General features: G+C 53.1%; 1 long non-coding RNA gene and 2 pseudogenes across 3 annotated transcripts; 2 read left to right on the top strand and 1 right to left on the bottom strand.

Annotated features, from left to right (window-relative positions):
* Nucleotides 1-4,119: 4,119 nt before the first annotated feature.
* On the bottom strand, nt 4,120-11,251 carry LOC148774745 (uncharacterized). The gene is made up of 3 exons (XR_016035539.1): nt 10,843-11,251; nt 4,740-4,810; nt 4,120-4,252 (listed from the first exon to the last, which is right to left on the bottom strand). It is a non-coding gene; the product is annotated as an uncharacterized LOC148774745 (long non-coding RNA).
* On the top strand, nt 4,248-6,465 carry LOC129538466 (amine oxidase [copper-containing] 3-like; annotated as a pseudogene). Its single transcript, XR_016035538.1, has 2 exons — nt 4,248-5,811; nt 6,022-6,465. The product of XR_016035538.1 is annotated as an amine oxidase [copper-containing] 3-like (transcript).
* A 590-nt stretch (nt 11,252-11,841) lies between the features above and the next one.
* On the top strand, nt 11,842-16,827 carry LOC129537762 (primary amine oxidase, liver isozyme-like; annotated as a pseudogene). The gene is made up of 4 exons (XR_016035537.1): nt 11,842-13,367; nt 13,586-13,874; nt 14,379-14,507; nt 15,255-16,827. The product of XR_016035537.1 is annotated as a primary amine oxidase, liver isozyme-like (transcript).
* Nucleotides 16,828-17,849: the final 1,022 nt, after the last annotated feature.

Raw genomic sequence — 17,849 nt, forward strand, 5'->3', positions numbered from 1 at the left:
TATCTTATCCATCCCCTTCTCCTCCTGTCCTCAATCTTTCCCAGCATCAGGGTCTTTTCAAATGAGTCAGCTCTTCGCATCAGGTGGCAAAAGTATTGGAGTTTCAACTTCAACATCAGTCCTTCCAATGAACACTTGGGACTGATCTCGTTCAGGATGGACTGGTTGGATCTCCTTGCAGTCCAAGGGACTCTCAAGAGTCTTCTCCAACACCACAGTTCAGAAGCATCAATTCTTTGGTGCTCAGCTTTCTTTATAGTCCAACTCTCACATCCATTCATGACCACTGGAAAAACCATAGCCTTGACTAGATGGACTTTTGTTGACAAAGTAATTGGCTGACTACAGTCCATAAGGTCGAGAAGAGTCGGACATGACTGACATGACGGACATGACTTAGCACAGCACATATCAGTGAGAATGGGCTCATTAATTCTATAGCCTGTTTACTTGTTTTAAGGGGAAACCCACCCTCCAGGTGCTCCCAAAGTTTACCTCTCAGTTATCCAACCCTCTCCCTGAACTTTAAATCTCTCCCTCTTGACTGGCTCTTGACTCTCATCTCGTTAAATCTCTGCCAGGACCCTGACTCTCCAGGATAGGGTCTTCCCTCAGCTTGTGCCTTCCTCCAAGGAGAGCTCTACCTTTCCTGGGTCAGCTTCCCTTCCCCTGCTCCCTCCCCCCGCACCCCCAGTTCCTCCTTATCCCATCCCCTTTATTCTGATGCAGAAGCCACAGACCCTTCCAGTCACAACTTTCTGGATTTCTGGGTGGCATTGGTCCTCTCTGACTAGTCCCTACTGAAGACTCTTACCTGTTATGGCCTCCTCACATTCTGACCCCTCCGAGGGCATGCTGGCTGCTTCTCAGCCTCTTATGCCAGCTCCTTTGCCTCTGCTCTGCCCATCAACCTGCTCAGCCCCACACATGGGCATCTTCTGGACTCTGGCCCTGCTCCTACCTCTCTCGCTTCTGCAGAGTCCTCCCTGTGTGATCTCAGGCTTCCTATATTTGTGCGTTAGTCGCTCAGTCGTGTGCAACTCTTTGCCACCCCATGCACTGTAGCCTGCCAGGCTCCTCTGTCCATGGAATTCTCCAGGCAAGAATACTGGAGTGGGTGGTCATTTCTTTTTCTGAGGAATCTTCCCAACCCAGGCATCGAACCCAAGTCTCACACATTGCAGGCAGGTTCTTTATCATTTGAGCCAATGACTACCTTTCGTTGTTTGACACAAATCTCCATTTCTAGACTAGAGGCTGTTCTCCAGACCTTGAAACCTATAGACCCAGTGGCTCTTTTCCTGGGCATCTATGCTGGGGCTTCCCACAGGAACCTCAGCCTCAAACTTGTTGGATTCCTCCTTAAACTTGCTGCCCTTCTTGTAGGTCCTTCTTCTGAAGAAAGCTCCTCATCGTCCCAATTCACCCAAAGGAAACTTGGTGTCCTTGTGTCCCCAGAGTCTGCATCCTTTCTCACGCACCCACTCAATCAGACACAAAGTCCTGTCAACACCACCGGCCACCTTGCTCAGATTCCTCATTTCTTCTCTGTCCTGGAGGTCACTGGCCTCATCTGACCCTTTGCCTCCTGTCAGTGTGATTCACACACTCGGTGCTCTCTCAGCATTGAAGCCAGAGCTGTACCCCTGGAATGCAGATCAGAGTACAGTGACCTGGGCATCCCGAGGGGTTCCACTGGCCTCATTGGGACTCTGGGACAGCAGGCAGGCTCAGGCACCACATGGCCCAGCCTGGGGACTGGGGATGGCACCTGGCTCTCAGGGATCGAGTCACCTTCAGCACATTTACACAGGCTGCAGGCAAGTTTGTCCAAAGGGAAATAAGACTTACTGGAGGAAGCAGGATGTGTAGCTCCTTTCCCCCGAGTAATTGCCCAACAGAAACACCTTTAAACAGTTGTTTACGGTGTGTGATGTGATGATTGTGAAGCCTAGGATGATGCGAATTCAGAGGAAGCAACGTGACAGCGAGCCGCTTCTCGAGAAGGTGGGCAGAGGGGGCACCTTCTATATCAGTTCCTCCTCAAGGCCAGGCCAACTCTCTCCCTCCCACCCCCTGATCATTACTCCCCCTCCACTAGGAGACCTGGGGATTCCCCACCAGAGTGGCCAGTCTTGATCTGTGACTGGTAACACCGGTCGGGATGAAAAAAGTGTCAGGTGTTCTCTTGACAATGTGTTCTGAGCTGGCAGAAAATACCACCACTCATCAAAGGATCCAGAATGAAGTTCCTGGGCTGGAGAGGCTGGCCATGGGGCCAGGGCCGGGTTTGACATTAGATTCTGCCCTCCTTTATTACAAAGTCCACAGGAACCATTTCAAGCTGAGACAGGCTAGGGCCTGAGACCCTGTACTGGAGTGCTTTGCACTTGGCACCTGGACAGGTATCTCCTTGAGCAACAGAATACAAACAGCCTGTAACAGACTGAAAATATCTGCAAGCACCGGGCAGTCCGGGCAGTTATGAATAATGAGATACAACAAAGACAGAAATGTATTGCTGCTTCTGAGGTGAAAGGAGAAGAGCAGGTGTTGGGCATGACCCCTGCACACAGCATCACCAAAGAGGTGGGCAGACCACCTAAGCCAGCCCTCAGGCTGCTCCACAGATCTGCCCCCATTCTTACTCCACTGAAGGAACGAGACCACAGAGGGCAAGCAAGGGAACCTGTGTTTTGTTCTTGCTCCTTCCTGCTGCAGCTTGAGTACCAGTAAAGCCCTGGCTCAATTCTTCCTCTGGCCTCTTATCAATTCTACTGATGGAAGTGTCCAGGGACACAGCTTGGTAACAAAATGATCTGTATATGGAATTTCCACATCAAAATAGAGGTGGTTGCAGAAGCAACTGGTATCTGGAGAACCTGACCTCCCTGGGGTTGATTTCCCTGGTTTCACATGTTCCCAGATTTCTTTCTTTCTGCAGTGCTTACTTTGCTTAAGACCCACACACTGCAGAAGCCTTCCTGACCTGATCTCCTCTGCTGTCCCACCGACTCCTGTGTCCACTTCACACCCAATACGCTGACCTTAGCCAATTCCTTCCCCTGCTTGGTGTTTCAAGTTCTGTACCTTTGCACCTTCTGATCCTTTTGACTGGGATGTACTGTCCATTCTCCTCCAGGCAAACATACTCTGTCTGCAAGGTCATCTAAGGTGACTTCTAGGGAAAGTGGTCTTGGACATGTCCATGTTGGAGAGGACTTCCCCCAGGTCACCAGGGAAGCATGTTGCATGTCTGGAACCTCAGTCTCTCCTGGTTCCCTCAGGATCTGGCTGCACAGAAGATGTTGTCTACCTCACATCACCTGCCTGACAATGGAGGTGGCTTTGCTCTCCCTCTAAAGCATTCTGGAAAAGGGTATCCTGGGCATGAAGGTTGTGGACAGCTAGGTGAAGTTCTCAGCCTGGGTATTATGCACCCTGACATCTGATGTGGTCCATCAGTTCTGCTCGAGGGGTGGGGGTCTCTATAAACTTTAACTTCCTACCGCCTCCAGCTTCTGACTGGCTTCACCCCTACATGCTCCCCTCTAGTGACTCAGGGAGCTCAGGACCTCCAAGATGTTAACCTGGCTCAGCTTTTCAGCCCCTCAGCTCCCTACAGGTTTTTGGTGTTCTCAGCATGACTCTCCAAGCTCCTATGTGTGCCAGTAGGATTCTGGTTGCCGCATGGGAGCCCTCATCAGAGGGCTTCATGGACTAGAGGAAGGAAGACGGAATCTGGCTGGATGGCTGAACATGGGAGTTTTGCTTGCAGCCATGTAGCAAGGAGCAAGGTTCCATCGAGAGACTGGAAAAAGAGCCCTGGGACCCATCACTTCTACCACTTCCTCCCTCCAGCTGTGTCTCCCATACCCATCCCTCCCCCATTTTGTTCCCCAACAGTGAAGCTGAGTGTTTGATTTGAAACAGGAGGACAGAGGCTGACATGGGCCACTTAAAATTCAATTTATAACCTCAGGTGCATCTTCTGAACCTGGCCTGATCACTGACCCGCCCAAAGCCCTGCCCACGGCCAACCCTCTTTCCTCGGCTGCTTGTCCTCAGTGTACATATAAGGTGTTGACCCGAAGCACAACTCCAAGCCAGGAACCTACAGACACTGGAGGAGGCGTTGTGCCCCCAGTCCTGTCGGTCTGCCATCATGCATGCTGCATTCTGAATCGAGCGCCTGAAGACGGCCAGAGCTTTAGCGTAGTTCATCTTCATTCTTCTGTCCTTGTGGACTCTTCTGGTGATGGGCAGGGAGGAGGGTGGTACTGGGAGTGAGGAGGGAGTTGGGAAGCAATGTCATCCCAGCCTGCCTCCCGCTGCCCCTCTGGATCCCCAAGGGTCCAGCTCTGCTCACAGCCTGACCTCAGCCAGCTGTTTGCAGACCTGAGCTGAGAAGAGCTGGTGGCTGTGATGTCTTTCATGACCTAGAAACTGGGGCTAGACCTGGTGGGTGCAGCCCAGGCCCAACCCTCAGACAACTGTGTCCTCTCAGTAGAAGTGCCGCTGCCCCCCAACCTGCAGCCCTGGCCCACCTGGACAGGGGGAGCCCCCCACCTACCCAGGAGGCACTGGCCATTGTCTTCTTTGGCGGACAACCCCAGCCCAATGTGACTGAACTGGTGGTGGGGCCACTGCCCCAAACCTCCTACATGCGGGATGTGACCGTGCAGCGTCATGGGGGCCCCCTACACTATCACCAACGCCCTGTGCTTCTCCAAGAGTACCTGGACATAGATCCGATGACCTTTGACAGAGCGCTGCCCCAGGCTGCTGGTGTCCTCCACCACTGCTGCTCCTAGAAAAAAGTAGGAAGGAACCTGGTGACAATGAGCACAGTCCACAGTGGTTTGCAATCAGGTGATGGGGCCACCTGGTTTGGCCTCTACTGCAACATCTCAGGGGCTGGGTACTATCTGCACCCCATGGGGTTGGAGCTGCTGGTAGATCACAAGGCTCTGGACCCTGCCCAGTGGACCATCCAGTAAGTGTTCTTTTTAAGGCAGCTACTATGAGAGTCTGGCCCAGCTGGAGGAGCAGTTTGAGGCTGGCCAGGTGAATGTGGTGGTGATCCCAGACAATGGCACAGGTGGGTCCTGGTCCCTGAAGACCCAGGTGCTCCCGGATCTGGCTCCCCCTCTGCAGTTCTATCCTCAGGCGCCCCACTTCAGGGTCCAGAGCAATCGAGTGGCCTCCTTGTTGTGGACTTTCTCCTTTGGCCTCGGAGATTTCTGTAGTCCTAGGATTTCTGACCTTCGATTCCAGGGACAATAGCTGGCTTATGAAATCAGGCTGCAAGAGGTCCTGGTTGTCTATGGTGGGAATACCCCAGTAGGAATGGTGAACCACTTTATGGATCGAAGCTTTGGTATGGGCAAGTACGCCACGCCCCTGACCCGCGGCATCGACTGCCCCTATCTGGCCACCTACGTGGACTGGCACTTCCTTCTGGAGTCCCAAGCGCCCCGGACACTACACGATGCCTTTTGTGTGTTTGAGCAGAACAAGGGCCTGCCCCTGAGGCGACACCACTCAGATGTGTTTTCTCACTATTTCGGGGGTCTCGTGGAGACAGTGCTGGTCTTCAGGTCTGTGTCGATCTTGTACAATTATGACTATGTGTGGGATGTGATCTTTCACCCCAATGGGGCCATTAAAGTCAAATTCCATGCCACGGGCTTCATCAACTCAGTGTTCCACTTTGGTGCTGCCAGAAGATTGGAAACCAGGTTCGGGAGAACACACTGGGCAACGTCCACACTCACAGTGCCCACTACAAGGTGGATTTGGATGTGGGAGGTAAGACGCCCTGGGGGAGGCAAGAATTCCAGTAGAGGGGCCTGAAAATTGGGGACATCTTTGGGTGAGAGATGGGAAGCAAGGGACACACTCAGTCTGGCCTTGTGTTTGGCTCCTACTCTGCAGCCAGGCACAGGCAGACTCCAGAGGGGGCAGGGCAGCTGCCTGACCAACTCTCGGTCCTCCCTTCTCCCCACTTCATTCCCCCAGGACTGGAGAACTGGGTCTGGGCTGAGGACATGGCTTTTGTGTCCACGGCGGTACCCTGGAGCCCCGAGCGCCAGACACAGAGGCTGCAGGTGACCCGGAAGCATCTGGAGATGGAGGAGCAGGCTGCCTTCCCCCTGGGAGGGGCCTACCCTTGACACCTGTACCAAGGCCATGAGTGTTTCCAAGTGGTGAGTGTGTGTGGATGCTCGCTCACAGCTTTGATGTGGAAAAGAGACTATGGTTGTGTCTCTCTACAGCTGGTCTAGGGATGACACCCCTGGCCCAGGCCTCAGTGGACAAGTAGATCATGAGTTTTTCAGCCCACTGAGGTCAGAAGTCCTGCAAGGTGGACCTCCAGCCGTCCACCCCACCCTCTCTCATTAAAACCTTGAGTCTGGCTGGAGTGTTAGCCTCAGACTCATGGTCAAGCCAAAGGAAGAGTAACCCAGGATGTCGGGTTCTGAAAGAACTCCTGTCCACAAGGGCACAATCTTTTGGATTTGGGCCCATTGCCCTTGAGGAACTGAACTAGGGGACACCCAAGATGTCCTTACAGGAGGGACATAACTGGGATTCCAGGAATGGAGACACAGGCAAACCCTGTGAGCAGCAGAAGCTGTGCCCTCCTACCTTGGCTCTCCTCCTGCAGCCCCTAGGCAGGGCTCCCTCTGCGAGTGCAGGATAGGATTCCCACACGCGTTCAACAAAGACTTCCCCAGTGCCTCCTGTGTGCCAGGCACCTTGGGAGGCACCGGGGTACATTATGGAGTAAGACACAATGTGGCCCCCAGGGGCGACAGGGGCAAGTCAAGAGTCAAACATCAGTGACTCTTCCGTTTGAGGTAGGAGGAGCACAAAGCAGGGGCCCCTAACCTGGACTTAGGGACTGAAGAAGGCTTCCTGAGGGACGTGGTGTCTAAGCTGATGGATAGAGCTGGCCATAGGAGAAGAAAGTGAGCAGTGACAAGTTTCCAGGAAGAGAGAACAACATGTTCAAAGGCCAGGAAGTGACAAGGTAACACCATCCGAGTACCCGAGTTCGCTGACAGGTGTGTGGGCTGAAAGCAGGGCCTGGAGGGACAAGCAGGGGCAGAGAAGGCAGGTGCTTGCAATCCATGGTTACTCTAAGGGAGATGGGGAGCCATGGAAGGATTCTCAGCAAGGGAGTGCCAGGGTGAGAGTTTCCTTTGCCCCTCCTGCAGTGGGGGCCCATCATGTGAACCGCTGGACCACAAGGGAAGTCCCAGAGCATCACTATATGTAATGAACACTTAACCCTTGGTAGAGTCAGTTGCTGATTAAAGTAAAATCCTGCCCCAAAATAGTTCCCTTGGTTCTTTGTGTGCTGATGGGATAATTGCTTAATTGATCCTTATAAACTTTATATAGAGCATGGTGGGATAAGTGAAGAGGAACTCAAAAGCCTCTTGATGAAAGTGAAAGAGGACAGTGAAAAGGTTGGCTTGAAGCTCAACATTCAGAAAACGAAGATCATGGCATCTGGTCCCATCACTTCATGGGAAATAGATGGGGAAACAGTGGGCTCCATTTTTTGGGCTCCAAAATCACTGCAGATGCTGATTGCAGCCAGGAAATTAAAAGACGCTTACTCCTTGGAAGGAAAGTTATGACCAACCTAGATAGCATATTAAAAAGCAGAGACATTACTTTGCCAACAAAGGTCCGTCTAGTCAAGGCTATGGTTTTTCCCGTGGTCATGTATGCATGTGAGAGTTGGACTGTGAAGAAAGCTGATCACCGAAGATTGATGCTTTTGAACTGTGGTGCCGGAGAAGACTCTTGAGAGTCCCTTGGACCGCAAGGAGATCCAACCAGTCCATTCTAAAGGAGATCAATCCTGGGTGTTCAATGGAAGGACTGATGCTAAAGCTGAAACTCCAATACTTTGGCCACCTCATGTGACAAGTTGACTCACTGGAAGAGAGTCTGATGCTGAGAGGGACTGGGGGTGGGAGGAGATGGGGATGACAGAGAATGAGATGGCTGGATGGCATCACCGACTCGATGGACATGAGTTGGAGTGAACTCCGGGAGTTGGTGATGGACAGGGAGGCCTGGCGTGCTGTGATTCATGGGGTCGCAAAGAGTCGGACACAACTGAGCGACTGAACTGAACTGAACTGAAGGAAAGAAAAGGTTTCTTGGCTCTCCCTGACAGCTTCTTTGACTGATTTGGCAGTGAAAATGGGTTCATTATCTCTACGGACTCTTTACCTGTTTTAAGGGAAACCCACTCCTCCTGGCACTCTCCAGAAGATTCTCTCTCAGTTATCCACTCCTTTCTCTGAACTTTAAAGCTCTCCCTTTTAATTGGCTCTTGACTCATCTCGCTAAGTGGAATCCAGGACCCTGCCTCTCCTGGGGTGTGTCTTACCTGGGTATGTTCCTTCCAGGCCCCATCCTCCAAGGAGAGCTCTACCTTTCCAGGGTCAGCTTCCCTTCCCCCTGAGTCCCTCCTCATCCCATTCCCCTCCTTCTGCTGATGCAGAAGCCACAGGACTTTCCAGCCGCTACTTCTGGACCTCTGGGTGGCATTGGTCCTCTCTGACTAGTCCCTACTGAAAACTCCCACATGTTGTGACCTCCTCACGTTCTGACCCCTCCGAGGGCATGCCGGCTGCTTCTCAGGCTCCTGTGCCGGCTCCTGTCCTTCTGATCCGCCAACCAGCCTGCTCAGCCCCACACCTGGGCGTTTTCTGGCCTTTGGCTGCAGCCCACCTCTCTCCCTTCTGCACGATCCTCCCTGGGTGATCGCAGGCTCTCCTATCTTTAATGAAGACTACTTGTTGTTCGACCTAAATCTCAATTTCTAGCCTAGACGCTGTTTGCCCATCCCTGGAAACCCATAGAGACAATGGTCCTTTTCTGGGCATCTGTGCTGGAACTTTCCAGGAGCACCTCAACCTCAAACTTATTGGTTTCCCCCTTAACCTGCTGCTCTTCTTGTAGGTCCTTCTGATGAGGAAAGCCCCTCACCCACTCAGGTCACTCGTTAGAGGAAATTCCTCGGAGATTCAGAGGTTAGGGCTCCTCCCTTCCGCTGAAGGGGTCACGGGGTCCATGCATGGTTGGGGAACTAGGATCCTACAACTTACACTGTTGGACCAGAAAAGTCTGAATATTACCAAGTCACCTAACGGAACTGTGTTTTTGTGCAGTGTAACAGCATGCTCTTTCTCAGCCACCCACCCAGCCAATCAGACACCGAGTCCTGTCAAGCCCGCCCACCACGTTGCTCAGACCCGCCCTTCCTCTTGTCCTCCAGGTCATTGGCCTCAGTCTGGCCCTTTGCCTCCCGTCCGGTGTCATGGTCTCTGTCTGTCCCACAGCCAAGCCCTGATCGGAACCACAGTCAGAGCTGTGTCCCCAGATTGCAGATCGGAGTGCAGTGACCTGCGTGTCCTTCCTCTGCTGGACCAGCCTCTGAGCAGAAGCTCAGCTCAGGCACCTGGAACCCCGATCAGGGGGCTGGAGATGGGCTCTGGCTTCCAGGAATCAACTCTCCTTGAGCATATTCACAGAGGCTGGGGCCAAGCTTATTTCCAAAGGGAAATAAGACCCAGTGTGGGGAAAGAGAACATGCAGTCCTGTCTCTTGAGTAATTCTCCAAATGAGACTCCTTTTTTGGTTTGGGATGGCTGATACGATGATTATGGAGCCTACGATGAAAGGCCATCAGAGGAAGTGATGTGCCAGCAGGACACTTAGAGAAGGTGGGCAGGGGGCACCTTCTTCCATATCAGTTCCTCCACCAGGTCAGGCGAAATCTCTCCCTCCTGCTCCCTGATCATTACCCACCTTCCCTAAGAGTCCTTGAATTCCCCAGCAGAGTGGCTGTTCTTGACCTGTGCTTGGTCACACTGGTTGGGATTACTTTTACCAAGCACAGGGAAAGCATTATCCATCCTCTCGAAGATGTGTTCTTACTGGGGAGAAGAGGCCATCACTTACAAAAGGATCCAGAATGAAGTTCTTGGCCTGGAGAGGCTGGCCTTGTGGCCTGGGCTGGGTATGACCTTAGATTCTGCTCCTCTTATTACAAAGTCCGCATGAACTGTTTCAATTTCAGAGACTGGGGCTGAAGACCCTTGACTAGAGTGCTTGCACTGGCACGTGGACAACTGTCTCCTCAAGCCACAGAAAACAGGGAAACTGTAAGGCATTAAAAATACCGGCATGGACCAGCAGTTGGGGCAATCATGAACCATAAGATACAAAAAGAGCCCAAGTATACTGCCACTTTGAGTTTCCAAAAGCAGAAGCAGTGTACTGGGCACAGTGCCTGCACACAGCACCACAAGCAGTTGGGCAGACCACCTAAGCCAGCCCTGGGGCCCGTTCTGCGGATCTTCCCCCGCTCTTACTCCATTGAAGGAACCAGTCCACAGAGGGCAAGCAAGGGAGCCTGTGTTTTGTTCTTGCTCCTTCCTGCAGCAGCTTGAGTACCAGTAAAGCCCTAGCTCAATTCCTCCTCTGGCCTCTTATCGATTCTACTGATGGAAGTTTCCAGGGACGCAGCTTGGTAACAAAATGACCCGTATGTGGAATTTCCATATCAAAATAGAGCTGGTTGCTGAAGCAGCTGGTATCTGGAGAACCTGACCTTTCTGGGTTGATTTCCTTGGTTTTACATGTTCCCAAATTTCTGTCTTTCTGCAGTGCCTACTTTGCTTAAGACCCGCAAAAGCCTTCCTGACCTGCTGTCTTCTGCTGTCCCACCGACTCCTGTCTCCACCTCACACCCAATAGGCTGACCTTGGCCATTTCTCACCCATGCCCAGGCTGTTTCAAGTTTTGTACCTTTGCACCTTCTGATCCTTTTGGCTGGAATGTACTGTCCATTCTCCTCCAGGTGGTCTGCAAGTTCATCTAAGTTTCCTTTTGGGGGAAGTGGTCTTGGAGGTGTGCAGGTTGGAAAGGATTGTCCCCCAGGTCACCAGGGAAGCATGTCCCATCTCTGGAACTTTCAGTTTCTTCTGGTCCTGTCAGGACCTGGCTGCACAGAAGAAGGTGTCTCCCCCAATCACCTGCCTGAGAATGGGGGTAGCTTTGCTCTCTGCCTCTGCAGTATTCTGGAAAAGGGTTTCCTGGCGATGAGGGTTGTGAACAGCTAGTTGAAGTTCACAGCCAGGGTTCCAGACACCGTGACCTGTGATGGTCCATCAGTCCTGCTCATGGGGTAAGGAGGGGGTCTTTCTTACACTATGACTCCTCCCCCCACCGCATGCTCCCCTCCAGTGACTCAGGGAGCTCAGGGCTCCAAGGTGTTGATCTGGCTCAGCCCTTCAGACCCGCTTCAGACACAAAGTAGGTGCTTTGTGTTCTCAGCATGATTCTCCAGGCTCCTGTGGGTGCCTGTAGTATTCTGGCTAATGGAGGAGCAGAGGACAGTGATGAGGCCTTCCCAGACTAGAGGAAGGAAGGAGCAAATCATGCTGGAGTGTTGTACTCAGGTGTGTTTTGCTTACAGCCAGGTATCTAGGAGAAAGTTGGGCCTGGAGCAGGAAGGAAGAGCCCAAGGACAGTCCCTTTCTGTCCCCATCACATCTTCCTCTTCTGTTTCCTGCTGTGTCTCCCAAAGCCAGCCCTCCCCTACTTTGTGCTCCAACTTTCAACCTGAGTGTTTGATTTGGAACAGGAACACAGAGGGTGACAAGGGCTACTTAAAATGCAGATTCCTACCTTAGCCCCATTTCCTGAACTGAGTTAACCACTACCCCCACCCCACCCTCCACTCCCTGCTAACCCTCTGCCTTTGGCTGCTTGTCTTGAATATACCCATCATGCCATTGCCCAGAAGACCCACCCAGAGCCAGGAACTTCCAGACACTAAGGAGGCATTGTGCACCCCGTTTTGTCAGTCCGTGTGTCTATCTTGCATGCTGCATTTTGATTCACGGACCTGAAGAGTGAGGAGTTTTAGCGATGTTCATCTTCATTTTTCTGTCCTTGTGGACTCTTCTGGTGATGGGCAGGGAGGAAGGTGGTTCTGGGAGTGAGGAGGGAGTTGGGAAGCAGTGTCATCCCAGCCTGCCTCTCCATGCCCCTCTGCATCCTCCAGTGCCAAGACCTGGACACAGGCTGACCAGAGCCAGCTGTTTGCAGACCTGAGCCGAGAAGAGCTGAACTGTGATGTCCTTCCTTACCTAGAAACTGGGGCCAGACCTGGTGAATGCAGCCCAGGCCCGACCCTCAGACAGCTGTGTCCTCTCGGTAGAACTGTAGCTGCCCCCAAAGGCTGCAGCCCTGGCCCACCTGGACAGGGGGAGCCCCCCACCTGCCTGGGAGGCACTGGCCATCATCTTCTTTGGCAGAGAACCCAACCCAATGTGACTGAGCTGGTGGTGGGGCCGCTGCCGCAGCCCTCCTACATGCAGGATGTGACCGTGGAGCGTCATGGGGGCCCCCTGACCTATTACCAACGCACTATTATAACATCACAAAAGCTGGGTCTTATCTGCAGCCTGTAGGGCTGGCAGTGCTGGTAGACCACAGGATCTGGACCCTGCCCCGCGGACCATCCAGAAGGTTTCTTTCAAAGTCTCTACTATGAGAGTCTGGCCCAGCTGGAGGAGCAGTTTGAGGCTGGCCAAGTGGTGATCCCAGACAATGGCACAGGTGGGTCCTGGTCCCTGAGGTCAGAGGTACCCCCGGGCCCAATTCCACCTCTGCAGTTCCATCCTCAGGGCCCCCGCTTCAGTGTCCGGTGCAAATGAAGGCATCCTCATTGTGGACTTTTTCCTTTTGCCTCGGAGTTTTCAGTGGTCCTAGTGTCTTTGATACTCGATTTCAAGGAGAACGGCTGGCTTACGAGATCAGCCTGCAAGTGGCCAGCGCTGTCTATGGTGGGAATACCCCAGCAGCAATGCTCACTCGCCATATGAATAGTGGCATTGGCATGGGTTACTTCCCCACACCACTGATTCATGTAGACTGTCCCTACCTGTCCACCTACATGGACTGTCACTTCCTTATGGAGACCCAAGCCCCCAAGACACTATGAGATGCCTTTTGTGTGTTTGAGCAGAACAAGGGCCTGCCCCTGAAGCAACACCACTCAGATTTTCATTCCTACTATTTTGGGGGCGTTGTGGAGACAGTGCTGGTCTTCAGGTCTGTGTCCACGATGCTCAGCTATGACTATCTGTGGGATGTGGTCTTCCACCCCAATGGGGCCATGGAAATAAAATTCCATGCCACGGGCTACATCCGCTCAGCGTTCCTCTTTGGTGCTGCCCGAAGACACGGAAACCAGGTTGGGGAACACACGCTGGGCATCATCCACACCCACAGTGCCCACTACAAGGTGGATCTGGATATGGGAGGTAAGACACCCTAGGGGGGGCAACGATTCCAGTAGAGGGGGCTGAGAGATTGGGGACATCTATGGGTCAGAAGGTAGGGAAGCAGGGGACACACTCACTGGTCTTCTCTTTGGCCCCTACTCTGAAGCCAGGAGCAGGCAGAGTCCAGAGTGGGCAGGGCCACTGTCTGACCAGGCCTACCTCTTCCCCTCCCTGTCTGCAGCTCACCTGTCCCCCAGGACTGGAGAACTGGGTCTGGACTGAGAACATGGTTTTTCTCCCCATACACTGGAGACACTGGAGCCCCGAGCTCCAGATGCTAAGGCTTCAGGTGACCCGGAAGCAGCTGGAGACCAAGGAGCAGGCCGCCTTCCACCTGGGAGGGGCCTCCTCTCACTACCTGTACCTGGCCAGAAACCAGAGAAACAAGTGGGGGCACCCTCACAGCTATCGCATCCAGACGGTCAGCTTTGCTGGGGGGCTGCGGCCCCAGAACAGTTCCATGCAGAGAGCCATCAGCTGGGGAAGGTGGATGGGGTGTATTACCGGAGGAGGGTGGATGAGATGAGAAGAGCATGTTGGGAAGGGCAACTGGGAACCCAGTTCAAATTCTACACAAGGTGACGTAAGAGCACAAAACATTTCCTGGTTATCAGAAGACCTACAGTAGACACATGGTTCCCTTTGGAAGGCTAAAGCCAGGCAGATAAGTCTTTCCTGTTTTCCTAATGCTGTGAAATCCAAAGGGATCAACAGGAGAAGGACATAATAAGATGGTGGACTCAGGTCAAAAAAAAAAGAAAGACAAAGAATAAAATCACCCAAGTACTGTATTTAAAAAAAGAAAGGTGTTGGGCCACCCACTAGGTGGGGTGTGGGATGGGCAGGACACCGGCTGCACACTAGGGTGACATCACAGTGATGGTGTGGATGAGCTGGGAAGCTGAGGTCCATGGGCTTGGCTCCTTTCCAAGATGATCAGGCAGCAGGACAGGGACAGTGATCATGAACCCCTGACCAGAGCATCTCTAGGTACCAGCTTGCCGTGACCCAGAGGAAGGAGACAGAGCCCAGCAGCTCCAGCATCTTCAATCAGAATGACCCCTGGACTCCCACCGTGGACTTTGTGACTTCATCAACAATGAGACCATTGCTGGAAAGGTCAGCTGACTGTGGGAGATGAGGGAGGGGTGGGGAACACAGAGATCAGCCCCACCTTCTCTTGGGGTGGGGGCCTGAAAACCCGTGATCACCTGAAGGGCTGAGCTGACTCCTGCCTCTGTGCTTTTGTGGATCTGCTCACTGCCTGTGGGGGGAAACTTCCTAAGCTGGGAGTTCATCTGCAGACCCTGGCTGAGGCTCCAGTCTTTCCTCAAGAGGCAGCAGCTCTCTCAGTCTCTGCTTGTGGACTGAGTCCTTTAAGGGCCCCAGGATTCAGAATGGCTGGGATGACCGGGGAAGACCACATCTCTTATACCTAAAACTTCTCCGTTTCTGTCTTCGCCACTAAAGGAGAAATGTCCAAATGCTGAACTTTTCTGCCACCCAAACCTGATCTCCCCTCCTCCATTCTCCTTCCTTCAGTTACAGTTTGGGAACTCTCCCAGAGTCGGGGGAGGTGCTGAAGTAGCCTGTGGGTGTCATCATTTCTCTTGGGATGGGTAGGCTGATGGCGATGTGATGGGAAATGTCAGAGATGGCAGCTGCAGGCTAGGATAGTGGAGGCTGGCGTCGCTCCTAATATGAAGTTGATTCTTTATGCTTTGACTTCTGGGCTACTATGAAAAAAACATTTAAAGATTTAAAGCCCTCTTGAGGGATGGTGGGCTCCCAAAGTGAATCCTGTTGGGGAGGAAGAGGTGTCCGTAGCAGCACCAGGCCTCATGATCCTCTTTCTTCCCCCACTAGGACTTGGTGGCCTGGGTGACAGCCGGTTTCCTGCACATCCCACATGCAGAGGACATTCCCAACACGGTGACAGTGGGGAACGGTGTGGGCTTCTTCCTGTGACCCTACAACTTCTTTGACGAGGACCTGTCCATCAATTCTGCTGACTCCATCTACTTCCGGGAGGACCAGGATGCTGGGTCTTGTGAGGTCAACTCCCTGGCTTGCCTGCCCAAGGCTCCTGTCTGTGACCCTGACCTCCCTGCCTTCTCCCACGGGGGCTTCTTCCACAACTAGGTGTTCCCTGGGATGGGGAATGTGACCGCGGCTCCAGGGTCTGGGAGTGTGAGGGGGAGAAGGGCCAGGAACTTGTGAGCCTATGCCCTCTTCTCCCTCCTCACACCCCTGGGTCCTCTCTCTCCTCCATCGACCTCCCTTGCTTAGCACCTCACCAGGATCATCCTGAAGCTATGCTGCCTGAATCAGGGGCTTCTCAGCTCTGTGCACCCCAAGCTGCTGGGTTCCTCTAGCAGAGGAGAGGAGTGGTCAGCTGAGTCTGGAGTCATGGTTACACCTTTCTAGAAGACTCCTCGGTTTGGTGTTTTTCATTTTCTTTTGTCTTTGCTTTCTGCTTTCCCCAAATCGTTTTAGGCCATGCCAGGTCTCTCCCGAGACTCCCCAGTCCTCACGTGGGACAAGAGGATGCGGGGTCTCTCTGGGGACGGTTGCCTAGAGGCCCTGGGCAGGGTTGCTGGCAGGCTTGTGAGCCAGGAGTCCAGTTGGAAGGGGCTCTTTGGCCCACGCTTCCTCTCATCCTGGTCCTCCTTCTCTCTCTTCCTTCTTGCCTCGCCTCCTCCTGTTCTGACCTATTCTTATAACCTGGGATTTACCTCCCAGCCCTGAGGGGATGTTCCTCAGCTCTCACTTTTCACCTCTGGTCTCCTCTCCTGACTCTAGGCCTGTGGAAGTCTGAAAATGCAAGGGACATCGAGCTTGCAAGCACAGTGCCCATCTGTCTCCCTGTGTGTGGGAGCCCCTTCCCCCAGTCCTGGGGCAGGGTGTTTCCCCCACAGTTCTTTCTGCCCATTTGTATAGGCCTGTCTTGCATCCTCTTGCAGAGGATGGTCATGGAGACAGCAGCAGCCCTAGTTAGCACTTGAGGTGGTTTGTGGGTGCAGTGGTAATGAGGAGTGGTCATTTTGTGGCAGGTGTGTGGTGTGACCAGTGTCCTCTGTACTTGGCAATAGCCAACATGGGAGACTGGGTGAGCGCCAAGGATGAGCAGCAGAAAGGCCAGTCCCACCATGCCGTGGGGGCCAGGGGCCGACCAATCACGTGTGAGCATGCAAATGAGCTAGGGCCTGGGAGTGGAGCCTCCCCCACAGGCTGTCCCTACAGGATCTGGGGTCTCTCCACAGTATCCAGAGATTGGAAATAATAGAACTGTCCTTCCCTAGAAGATTTGTTAAGTAAGTTCTAATATGGTCATTTCTTTTTCTGAGGAATCTTCCCAACCCAGGCATCGAACCCAAGTCTCACACATTGCAGGCAGGTTCTTTATCATTTGAGCCAATGACTACCTTTCGTTGTTTGACACAAATCTCCATTTCTAGACTAGAGGCTGTTCTCCAGACCTTGAAACCTATAGACCCAGTGGCCCTTTTCCTGGGCATCTATGCTGGGGCTTCCCCCAGGAACCTCAGCCTCAAACTTGTTGGATTCCTCCTTAAACTTGCGGCCCTTCTTGTAGGTCCTTCTTCTGAAGAAAGCTCCTCATCGTCCCAATTCACCCAAAGGAAACTTGGTGTCCTTGTGTCCCCAGAGTCTGCATCCTTTCTCACGCACCCACTCAATCAGACACAAAGTCCTGTCAACACCACCGGCCACCTTGCTCAGATTCCTCATTTCTTCTCTGTCCTGGAGGTCACTGGCCTCATCTGACCCTTTGCCTCCTGTCAGTGTGATTCACACACTCGGTGCTCTCTCAGCATTGAAGCCAGAGCTGTACCCCTGGAATGCAGATCAGAGTACAGTGACCTGGGCATCCCGAGGGGTTCCACTGGCCTCATTGGGACTCTGGGACAGCAGGCAGGCTCAGGCACCACGTGGGCCCAGCCTGGGGACTGGGGATGGCACCTGGCTGGCTCCCAGGGATCGAGTCACCTTCAGCACATTTACACAGGCTGCAGGCAAGTTTGTCCAAAGGGAAATAAGACTTACTGGAGGAAGCAGGATGTGTAGCTCCTTTCCCCCGAGTAATTGCCCAACAGAAACACCTTTAAACAGTTGTTTACGGTGTGTGATGTGATGATTGTGAAGCCTAGGATGATGCGAATTCAGAGGAAGCAACGTGACAGCGAGCCGCTTCTCGAGAAGGTGGGCAGAGGGGGCACCTTCTTCTATATCAGTTCCTCCTCAAGGCCAGGCCAACTCTCTCCCTCCCACCCCCTGATCATTACTCCCTCTCCACTAGGAGACCTGGGGATTCCCCACCAGAGTGGCCAGTCTTGATCTGTGACTGGTAACACCGGTCAGGATGAAAAAAGTGTCAGGTGTTCTCTTGACAATGTGTTCTGAGCTGGCAGAAAATACCACCACTCATCAAAGGATCCAGAA

This window comes from Moschus berezovskii, chromosome 20 (genome assembly GCF_049115385.1).
Source record: "Moschus berezovskii isolate FMDL1 chromosome 20, NW_MosBer_1.0, whole genome shotgun sequence".
NCBI lineage: Eukaryota > Metazoa > Chordata > Mammalia > Artiodactyla > Moschidae > Moschus > Moschus berezovskii.